A 12,558-nucleotide genomic window follows, 5' to 3' on the forward strand; every position below is an offset into this window, starting at 1 on the left:
GTTTAGGCTGATCTAACTTAAGGTAAAAATATTTACCTGTTCACAACAATTTTCACTCCATTTTAGTACCAGAAAAAATGTATTGCATGATAATGCAATTTATTTTAGATCCGGCATTCCCTTCAAACTTCGAGCATGAGAAAATAATGTTTAGCAAACCTATGAACTTAGAAATGTTTTAAATTTTAAAGAAATCTTAGAGAACTAGGTCAAGCCTTAAGTGTTTTTGGACTTAGGAGAATGTATTCTTTAGCTGGCAGAAATTGGGGAAGGAGGCAGGGATGGAGGAATCTGCCGGCCTTGGTAGGGTCCTAGAGAAATATCATTCTGCAGATAGAGGGCGGCTTTTGGGGGCTCTTTAAACTGCAGGGACATTGATCCAGACTCTACCTTTGGGAAAGCTGATTTGGAAAAGAACCGGAATCTTGCTGTCATCTTCAATGCTGAATCACTTCCGCTACTTCGGCTGCAGGCAACAGAAATGACCTTAGCTAATATAAATGAGAAGCAATTCACTAGAGGGATATAGATATTTCCAAAACCCAGGAAATGCTGAGGACACAGACCTCAGTAAGGCCTGGAATCAGAACACTGTTGGTGATCCGAGTGTCCACTGAAGTCCCGACACAGGCCTGAAACAGTGTCAATTTATTTGTTATCCCGTCTGTCTTGCCCTTGAGATTGAAATGCTGAGAGAGAGAGACAGAGAGAGGACAATTTGCCTCGCCGGACCTAGGGTGGGCAAGGATCTCTGATGGACGTACTGCTATGACTTTATTCATGGGGGATGGGGAGGGGTCTCAGAAGGAAACAGGAAACTATTACCAGAAGGGCAGGAAAAAACCAACAGGTCCCCTATGGGCGGTATTTTTCTCCCCCTCACGTTTTAGGACTTGTCATAATCTTTTGTTTGTCCCTATATCTCATAGCCTTATACTCTTGACACTGTCCTCAACTCTTCTCCACCCTTTCCACTACAGGCTCACCCCACAAAAAGAATTTTTTTAAAAAACTTTACTCCAGCTCTGAGAGGACTGCGCATTGAGTTCTTACTTTGGTTAGGTTATGCCTTGTGGGTTAGTTCTAGCATAGGCTCTGCCTTGCTCCTGAGGGCCTGTCATCTTGTTTCTGAGATTCCAGTTCTAGCGACTACGACCTTATCTTATTTCTTGGATCTGAGTAGGAATAAAACCGTGATGTGCCTTTTGCTAGGCTTGGGTGCTTTCCTTCACTTCCAGTGGGTAGCCTACTGCCCTGTTCTCTACCAGAAAACTCCCTGGAGCTCTCTGTCTGATTGCTTCTAGATTTTCCAGCACCATGCTTCTGGTGCTTCTTCCATCAGAACACTTCTGATATTCCCGCTGGGATCCTGCTGATGCCAAGTGTCTGTCAAATTTTCTCTCTTTTTTTAAAAATAAAGAAACACCTCTTTATAAGTTCTGGCTCGTCCAGTGTTCCCACTTAATTCTACCTTTTAAATTCGCTTTAGTAAATATTGAATAGATATAAAATCCTAAGGATAATTCATGTTTAAAGAAATACCGAATAATGACCTCCAATGTACCTGCCACCCAGTTTAAGAAACAGGATGCAATGTGCTTCTCTCTCTCTTTTTTCCTCATTAGATATTGGTGTTTTCTTTATTATTTTTATTTTTTAAAGTTTTTATTTAAATTCCAATTAGTAAACATACAGTGTAGTATTAGGTTCAGGTGTACAATATAGTGATTCCACACTTCTATTTAACACCAGGGGCTCATCACAACAAGTGTGCTCCTTAATCCCCATGACCTATTTCCCCCATCTCCCAACCCACCTCCCCATCAGTTTGTTCTCTATGGTTAAGAGCATCTTTGTTTGTTTGCTTCTCTCTCTCTTTTTTCCCCTTTGCTCGTTCACTTTGTTCCTTAAATTCCACATATGAGTGAAAGCATATGGTATTTGTCTTTCTCTGACTGAGTTATTTCACTTTGCCATAATACTCAGTAGCTTCATCTTTGTCATTGCAAATGGCAAGATCTCATACTTTTTTTTTACAGCTGAGTAAGATTCCATCATATATATATATATATATATACACACCACATCTTCTTTGTCTTCTTTGTCTTCTATATATATATATAAGATTCCATCATATATATATATATATATATATATATATATATATATATATATACCACATCTTCTTTGTCCATTCATCAAAGCAGGGAAGAATATCCAATGGGAAAAAGAATGTCTCCCCTACAAATGGTGTTGGAATAACTGGACAGAAACATGCCAAAGAATGAAAATGGACTACTTTCTTACACCATACACAAAAATAAATTCAAAACAGATTAAAGACCTAAATGTGAGACCTGAAACCATACAAATCCTGTAAAAGAACACAGGTAGTTACCTCTTTGACACTGGCTGCAGCAACTTCTTTCTAGATGTCTCCTCAGGCAAGGGAAACAAAAGCACAAATAAACTATTGGGATGACATCAAAATAAAAACCCTCTGCACAGCGAAGGAAACAATCAACAAAAATGTCATTCTCTCTTAAAGTAACTCTGTGCCTGACTGGTTAGAATGGGCCCACCCCACCTTTGAGGTCACAGAAACTGTGTGAGACCCTCAGCTCTAATATTGCCAGTGTGATCTTAGGTTACTGCACTTCTCTGAGCCTTAATTTAAGCCTCCTACGTTTAAAGTGGATGACAGCATAGTTAGCACTCATAGACAGAAATGTTTTTTTATCTGAGTGCTCTCAGTGAGTGTCTAGCACTCTGCCCCTCCTCTTATACCTGCTTCCCAGAGCTGCAACCAACTTGTTTAAACCCACTTTGCCCTGAAGTGGGATGTTCACAGGTAGTTGGACTGGAAATCCTTAAATCTTTTTCAGATGAATACAAGATTGGCCTTAAAGCAGAGCCCAGTGGGGACCTAGGGGTCCTGATATGGGAAAGAAGGATACACAGAGGGCCACATTATTTGAGATTCATTATCCCCACCCCCTAAGTTACAAGGTTACATACAGAACTCAAGGTAGCATAACAGGAAATTATCCATCCTTAACCTGACCACTGAAACACTGATTCCCTTTAAACATCCCTCCCATCTTAACACTGGTGTTCGCGCCAACCTGGTAAATCATCTTTGCTGTGGGTCGGTCTTTGCTGGAACACATATCTCAATTATACAATTTATTATGCTAGATATTTACTATTTGCTTAAATGTCTTCCTTCACACTAGACAGAGCTCCTCAAATGAAGGGATCTTTCTTGCTTGCCTTATGTTATTTTCCCTGTGCGCAGCACTGTGACTGACTCTTAGTGGGTGCTCAATACATGTTTGTTTCATGAAAGATGGAGAGGCAGGATTCAGCCTACCCAGGCTTTCTTAACATCACTTTGATCTAAAAATAGCAATTAAGTATTACATGTGCAAACAAAACAAAACAGGAGCTCTAAGATTGCTACTTTGATATTAAGAAGAATCAATAATCAAATTTCACACATGAGTCATGGAAACAAACAATGGTGTCGAATTGCCTTTTTGTATAAATTTTAAAACCCTTAGCCCACATTCCAAACTTCTATCTTGTTATTCCAACCTTAAGGACAACCCAGTCGGGATTCTCTGTTTCAGGCTGGCCTTGTCTGTTCCTGAGTGGGCAGGAAGAATACTTATATTCAGCCAGTAGCAGCAAGCAGGAGCTCTTAATGGGAACACTGAATCTCCCCGGAGGCTACCACCTACACCCCACGTTCCCCACCCCCAGTGTGCTGTCACATTATGAGTGTGGGGAACACTCTACAATGTTGGCAGACAGAACCACACCCAGAAGTTAGTTAATTTCAGTTTAAATGGTTATGTCCAAGGGAATTGCCACCCATAGTTGAAATTCCCTGGCTTATATAATACCACTTGTTTTGTTTTGTTTTTTCTTAAAAGAAACCCCATTCTGCTAGCAATCAGAATTACTCAAAATTCTAACAATTGTGACATTGTCTTGCAAAGATCATTAAGGGTCTTTAAAAATCCAGTTTAGGCAAAAGGTCTGTAAATATGTAAAACGTTGCATTCAATTAGAAAAAACAGAATTTAACATATCAGATTCTAAGGAGCACATAATAAGTACTCTAACAGTTACTGTGTGTGGGTTGATTCTGCAGGGGCTGAACAGCTCAGAATATTGAAAGAGCAGTATTTCTCTGCGTGGGCAGTGGGCAGGAAGGGATGTCCTCTATGCAGTCAGCCAAGCAGCAAACATACTTGTGATTGCAGTGCCGGGGAAAACATTCGTAAAGCTTATGAGGGTAAAACAATTAAACATAGACTTCTTGTCATCCCGCATGCATTAAAGCCAGGATCAGTAACCTAAAACCGATAGTCTAATTCTGGCTTGCTTAAAAGAGTCCTAAAGCATTCTTGGTCCAGCTCTCACCAGCCCAAAGCAGACCAGGCCAGTTTGAGATACTGTAACTTCCCTTTCCCCCCCGGAGCCATTGGGACCTATTGTACTATTCCACTCCATCCCAGGTTCCTGAATTTAGAGTTCAACTGTGGTTGGCTTTACGTGACTAAGAGACAGCTAGATGACATTTTAATAGGTAAGTTCCAACATGTATCATTCTTAAAAAGGTGAATTTCCAGGCTTTTTAGGCACACTGTGCTTTCAGTCAGTCTTCTCTTATCGGTTCTTGTTGTGTTTAAGGGCCTTAAGAAAGTGAAACCTATTTGTTTTGGAGGGGTGGGGAGGATAAAATCATATTCAAAAGCAGTTTGAGTCTGGAAGTCTTTTTTAAGCGAGGATAGAGAAAAGTAGAGAAAAGAAGCATCTGAAAATGAAACTGCCATCACACACAAAAAAACATCAATCAAGTAATAATTCTTAAATATACTACAAAAGTGCTTGAAAATGTGTGGGAGTGGGACAAGAAGAGGCTCCCCTGGGGAGTACTCGAGGAAGAAGACAAGATTATTGGGGAAAAGTCTACGCTCTTGGGGAAAAGACAATTTGGCATGCCAGGAAACTCACTCATGGAGGTACGGGAAATGATTACTTTCAGAGTTTAGGCCCAGGGATTCTGGGAAGGTTGTATGCAACAAAATTCTCACCCACCTTTTGGTATCTCCTCCCCTTGAAATTGTTCCTGGAGAGATTCTTGGGGGCAAGGAGTAGGAGGGGTTGTGTCCACCAAGTATCATGACAGACGTTGCAAATATCCTCAGAAGTGGTAATGCATTGTTACTATTAATGTTGAATTGTTTCATCTAACACCTAAAGACATAGATGTTCCAGGAAAATTAAGAGCGGGAGATCATTTTGGAGCATGGACCACTGCCTTGAAAGTATGAGAGCACTTGGTTGGGGTAGGAAAGACAGGAAAGAATTCAATGTATTGGGGAAGGTGGCAGTAGGATGGTGGGAATTAGGGGATGGGGTGGGGAAGACATTCTATTTAAATCATATTTCTTCTTAGGATTTTAGAACTATTTTAGTTTTAGGGGCACCTGGGTAGCTCAGTCAGTTAAGTGGCTGACTCTTGATTTCGGCTCGGGTCATGCTCTCAGGGCGTATGTCAGTTACCTATCCAGCATTCAGTTCTGTTGACTGTTGTCTTAGGAAAATCCTGCATTTCCCAGCTAGTGGAAGTTTGGCAAGGATTAAACCCAATCTTGACTCTGAGAGTTGACTTTAATGGGTACAAGCCAATCATTTCATCCAATGTAGGCTAAAGCTGTATGGAGAGACATTTGGGCGGGGGGTACTCCTGGGATATGTGCTAACCCTTCTGCTCTAAGAGACACTCTCTAGCCTGATATATGGTGCCATGTGTTGACACGAGTCTTGGAATGACTGCAGCCATTATACTCCAGAAGGAAGTTAACTGAAATTGAATTTGACACACAATGCAGAGCTAAGAAATCTATAGAGAAATTCAGCCAGAGCAGTCTTGAAACTAAAACCTCGCCTACCTCTGGACTCTTTAGTTATAGAAGCTGGTAAATTCCTTTTGTTACCTAAGCTGGGTTTGGTTTATGTTCTGTTACTTGCCGCCAAAAGACTGCTAACCACTACATGAAGTTCTTGAGGGTTTTGTGAAGATTATGGTCTAGCATAATGCTTTGTATATAAATATTACTTCAAGAAATGATAGTTCCTTTATAAAAATTAATTTAGCAAATCCATGGTGAATACCCATTATGCCTTTATATATATATATATATATAAGACATGGCACCAAGTTTTAGGTCTATGCATATAAATAAGACTGGTTCCCTGCTCTCAAGGAGTTCACAAACTACTAACTGGTATATACTCGCCTTTCAATAAGTCCGTGGCTATCACTAAAAAAGTATAAGCAAACAGATACTGGGTTCTTTCATCTGGAATAGAAAGTTAGGTTACCCAGAATTTAAAAAGTTTATTCATGAGTATAGAAATTTGACTATAATGCTAAGTTACCTGAATATGTTAATGTGGACTATAATAAATAAAGCAGTCTAATAGTTTCTTTAGAAACTTACAAATTGGGGCACCTTGGTGGCTCAGCTCGTTTAACATCAGACTCTTGGTTTCAGCTCAGGTCATGATCTCAGGGTCGTGAGATCAAGCCCTGCATCAGGCTCCATGCTCAGTAAGAAGTCTGCTTGAGACTCTTTCTCTCCCTCTGCCCCTCTCCCCACCTCTCTCTAATATATAAATCTTAAAAAAAAAACAGAAAGAAACTTACAAATAACATAGAATCAATGTTAGATAGGTTTTAACTGTGCTTTTCAATATTTCACGATTCCTGTAACTGTTAGGGCTTCTCTTGGTATCATTTAAAAATATAAACATTCTTCTCCTCTGTGATTCAGAAGAATTCTGAAGTAAGTACTGCACAACTTCAAACATGTTCTATTTAAGTAAATTCAACACAGTTCTAAAGAATCTGTAGGTATTTCATAACACAGAGCATTCTTTTCAAGATTTCCAGTTGAAACTCTGCTGCTGCTAGTGTTTTTGGAGTGGGAGAGTACTATTTTTAGAGCCCAAATTCAGTTGCTATTATGAGCATTTTCTTAAGAGTAGTAATACTCATCAGTAAATATTACTTAAAATTCAGTTGGCTTTAAGGGCACCTGGGTGGCTCAGTTGGTGAAGCGACTGCCTTCGGCTCAGGTCATGATCCTGGAGTCCCGGGATCGAGTCCCATGTCGGGCTCCCTGCTCAGCGGGGAGTCTGCCTCTCCCTCTGACCCTCTTCCCTCTCGTGCTCTCTATCTCTCATTCTCTCTCTCTCAAATAAATAAATAAAATCTTTAAAAAAAAAATTCAGTTGGTTTTTGTAGTGAGTTAGATTTGTTCCTTGATAGTTTGGGGAATACTACCTAGTATATTGTTATGATTCTATCTAAAGTACTTCTAACACTAACATCACACTGAATTTGGTATTATAACAACTAGGTACATCGTGTAACTTTGTAAAGTTGATCATAGTAATTTCCTTCTGCTATGTCATTCTTTGCACATGGGGACACCAACCTGAAGTGGGTGGAGCGTCCTTAAAACTTAGAATGCAGGGCGCCTGGGTGACTCGGTCCGTCGGCTCTTGGTTACATCTTAGGTCATGATCTCAAGGTCCTGAGATCAAGCCCTGCATTGGGCTCCACGCTTAGTAGGGAGTCCGCTTGAGATTCTCTCTCCCTCTCCCTCTGCCCCGCCCCCCATACGCACTCTCTCTCTCTCTCCCTCAAATAAATAAATCTTTAAAAAAAATACTACGTTAGAATGCATCAATAAAGAATTTAGAAAATATCACCTACGTGATCATTAGGCTGGCTTCAAAAGCAACAAAGACAGGACACAAGCTGTACCTAAAATAATTTTCTCTGTTATTTCAATGCAAGCCATTGAGCAAAAGGATGTGTGACTCTCTTTCAGGATCTCAAAGGTTGGCCTATTTAGATGAAGTTTCAATAAGGAGTTTCAATAAATAGTATCTGGTCTCACTTTCACAGGCAAAGTTAATCAAAAATGAATGTGTGGAATGAAAATAGCTTCTCTCCCAGGTAGGAAATAATATCCATAGAATACTTCTTAAGGAAGCAAGATGGTTTTTCAACAAATGATAACTGAAAAAGAAAAGAAGGAAGGTAAGGTAACAACAGAAGGAATAAATACACGTTACTGCTAATCACCATCCTCATGTCTTGCCCAAGAGTTTGAGCTAAACTTTTTGAATCGCCTGTTTGATTGAACACTACAGCTGCCCTGCACGTTTCACAAATTTTTCACCGGCCACATCATACAACATCAAACATAAACAACTTTGCTTTACATTGAAAACATGAAGCAGAGAGGTAAATACCAAGAAAAGACAAACTGGCCAGCAGCTATTACAAAGAAAAGAGCTTTGTTCCCTGTTTCATGTTGTTGGTTTGTTTTGTCCTCTTTGACCATTTGTGTTGTATCAGCTTGAGATTAATTCCAATGATGAATGGTTCTGTCTCCTCGTCTTCCTCGTCTTCCTCGTCTTCATAGTTAATCCTTGTCCACTTATGCAGAATTCAAGTAATTCAACCTTTTGGAACTGAGTCAGTCCTTGTGCATCTGTGATTGAAAGTGAAGGTCATTTCCAAACAAGACAAGGTGGTGTAGATCTCTTTTCCCCTGCTCCTTCCTGCCAAGCATAACTATAAAGCTTGGAAATGGTGCAAAAGATAACCAAAGGAGAAATGTAAGATGTGTTTAGAAGAAAGGTGGTTTGGGACCCCAGGACTGTAGGAACAACAAAATCTCAAGGTATCTCATGTACTTCTATGCAACAGAGGAAGGCCACCCAGACCCAGAGTTTCTTGACTTTCAACCTAGCAATCGAAGGCCCCTCAGGTTGGCTCATTGCTACTCCCGGATGACACTGGAGTGCCTCTAACAACATCACCTGTACACCGGACACCTGACACCACCACGAAGGGGTATGGATTAGGAACATTGTTGGAAGTAAGATACCACAGGGGGTACTGTTTTTCTCTGCTGGGTCTGAGACTCTCCTTTTCAATTCTTTTCCGTTGAGAGATACTGAGGTAGATAGGCAGAGTTGGCAGGAGAGACCCAGTAGCCTGATCTGGGAGACCTCTTTGTCCTCACAGGCCTGAAACTCTCCTTCCTCATTCAGAAACACCCAGGGCAGCAGCGGGAGGCGGGGTGGGGAGTGACCAGTATGGGTACCTCTTTTAAAGCTGAATTAATGCCAGTTTTACACAATCTCCTCCAGATAAAAGAAGAGGAGATGATGCTTCCCAATTTATCTTATGAGGCTAATATAACCCTGATACCAAAAGCAGACAAAGTCAGCACCAAAACCCAAGGAAACAGCAAACGTACAAACTAATATTAACTATGATGCAAAAATCTGCAAAATATTAGCAAACCAATTCTGACAATGTGTTAAAAAATTATATACCATGATCAAGAGGCATTCATTCCAGTTCTTCCAAAAATTAATCCATGTAATCTATCATATCACTAGGCTAAAGAAGAAAAATCATAACAGCATAGCAGTTGATGCAGAAAAAGCATTTGGCTGCAAAATCTCATACCTGTTCATGATCAAAACTTCCAGCAAATTAGGAATAGCAGGTAATGAACACAACGCGATAAAGAACATCTATAGAAAACCTGCAACTAATATCATACCTTGATGGTGGAAGACTAATGTCAAGGTAAGGACATCCACTCTCACCATCTTAATCAACACAGGGCTGGAAGTTCTAACCACGGTGATAAGGCAAGAAAAAGAAATAAAAGGCATACATTTTGGAAAGGAAGAAATGAAATGATCTCTATTGGCAGATGACATGATTATCTACAAAGAAAATCCCCCCAAATCTACAAGATAAAACCTCATAAACTATTAATGGAGTTCAGCAAGATCAAAGAGTACAAAATCAACACACAAAAATCAAACACATTTCTATATACTAACAATGACTATGCAGAAAACACAATTAATAATGCAATTACCATTTATAATTCCTCCCAAGAAAAGGAAATACTTAGATATGCCCATAAGAAATCATGTACAGAATCTGTATGCTGAAGATTCCAAAATGCTAAAAATTCTAAAATGCTCACAAAGGAAATCAAAGATATAACCAACTGGAGATATATATCATATTCACAGAATGGAAGTCTCAGTTGAGTAAATATGTCAATTCTCCTCGTATTCTTCTGACACTTGATTTTGGCTCAGGTCGTGATCCCACAGTCCTGGAAATGAGTCCCGTCCGATGCCGTTCCCCGCGCCCCCCCCCCCCCCCCCGCCCCGCCCGGAGTCGGTCAGGCTCCTCACTCAGCAGGGAGTCTGCTTGGGGATTCTCTCTTCCTCCCCCTCTGCCCCTTCCCCTGCTCATTAGTGCTCTCTCTCTCTCTCTACGAAATAAATAAATCTTTGGGCGCCTGGGTGGCTCAGTCGGTAAGCGTCTGCCTTCGGCTCAGGTCATGGTCTCAGGGTCCAGGGATCGAGCCCCGCATCGGGCTCTCTGCTCCGCGAGAGGCCTGCTTCTCCCTTTCCCACTCCCCCTGCTTGTGTTCCTGCTCTCGCTGTCTCTGTCTCTGTCAAATAAATAAATAAAATCTTTAAAAACATAATAATAAATAAATAAATCTTTAAACAAATAAAAAGGAAGGGGGAAGATCCTTGTAGTGTTTAGTATCACAACTGTGGTGGATATATGAGCCTACACAAGTAATAACATTGTATAGAAGTTCACTTACACACCCAACCAAGTACAAGTAAAACTGGGGAAATCTGAATAAAATTGGTGGATTTTATTAATGTCAATATTCTGGCTGTGATATTATATTCTAATTTAGCAAAATGTTATCATTGGGGTAAACTGGAAATACTGTACAAGAGATTTCTCTGTATTATTTCTTATAAATGCATGTGAATCCATAATTATTTCAAGAGAAATTTCAGTTAGAAGGACTGAAAGTCAGCTTTATACACTGAAGCTTAGAGTTTGTAAATTTAGAACAATTAAAAGGAAGTTGGTTGCAAATGTATACACTTTATTGCTCTAATTTCAGATGCTGAAAAATGTGGACAGAATAAAATAATCTGAGATAATTTTATACAAATGATCCATCCAGGAATGCCTACATAGCTCAGTTGGTTAAGTGGCTGCCTTCAGCTCAGGTCATGATCCAAGGGTTCTGGGATGGAGCCACGGGATTGGGTTCCCTGCTCAGCAGGGGAGTCTGCTTCTCCCTCTCCCTCTGCCCTTCCCCCGCTCCTGTTCTCTCTTTCTCTCTCAAATAAATAAATAAATAAATAAATAAAATCTTTTAAAAAATTATCTATCTATAAGGGATTCTTCTAGGTAATTAGGATATTCATCACTATGCCTAAGCTTTAGGGGAATTCATGTCCTTTCGAAAATGTTCTTTGGTGCCTTTGACAAAGATAATATAGTACTTGGAAACTGGCTGGTATCAATTCTAGTATCAGTGACTAGCAATATTTTGAGGTGTTTTTGAGGAAAAAAAATTCCTATATAAATTAGAATTCCTCCAAATATTTTAAATTTACAAGAAAGAATCTTCCCTTACACTCAACTTTTGTGCTCTTAAGAAAATATAATTTTCTTAAAGATTTATTTATTTGAGAGAGAGCGATCCAGCACTAATGAGCAGGGGGAGGGGCGGAGGGAGAGGAAGAATCTCAAGAAGACTCCCTGATGAGCAAGGAGCCTGATGGGGAGACTCAGCCGCAGGACCCTGAGATCATGACCTGAGCCCAAATCAAGAGTCAGATGCTTAACCGACTGAGCCACCCAGGTGCTCCAAGAAAATATAATTTTTAATAAAAGTGTAAATTATAAGAAGACCTTAGCCATATACTACAGCTCTTTTCCACGTTTGTGCTGAACCAATTCATGATACAATCTACTGGGATGTTAAGTTTTCTACACTGTCAACTGTATCCTTTTTACAATAATTAAGGTCATTGTGAGGAAGGTAAAACATAAATCATTCCAAGATACATAAAATCTCACCTGTCCAATGCTCCTTTCAGCACAGTTTCAGAAGGCCTCCTATAAGCAACCTTCAAACATGAATTTTTTTGGTACGATGATTTATAAGATACCTTATCTTCTGTTGTCCCCCTTGGTGTAGATTGGCAGAGAGCCAAAAGGAAACAAATGAAAATATCAGTTTGTGTTCACATTCTTTTTTTCTGTACAAGATGAATATATAGACTGGCTCAGACCATAAATAGATAAACCTATGTCTGATGGTATGCCAAAAGTCTCAGTGTATCAATACAGTTTTCAGGGCAATGTGGTAATATGATTTCCATTTGAACTTAGTTCTGAGGTTGTCATCTTCCCCAGTTCATCCTTCATCTACAGAAAATTCTTTAAGGGTTTAAGTCTAATCAAGCAGTAGGTCTAAGGTGGCAGTAGGGATCCCAAAACAATAACAACAATAATAAATTAATGTATGAGAATGCAGTGAAGTTAATTCAAACCTGTAAGCAGACCAGAAATTACATGCCTAACAGCCCTTAAATTTGGAA

This window comes from Eumetopias jubatus, unplaced genomic scaffold (genome assembly GCF_037043125.1).
Source record: "Eumetopias jubatus isolate StellerSeaLion01/CBP00866 unplaced genomic scaffold, mEumJub1_p1.0 scaffold_5, whole genome shotgun sequence".
In the NCBI taxonomy this organism is placed as follows: Eukaryota; Metazoa; Chordata; class Mammalia; order Carnivora; family Otariidae; genus Eumetopias; species Eumetopias jubatus.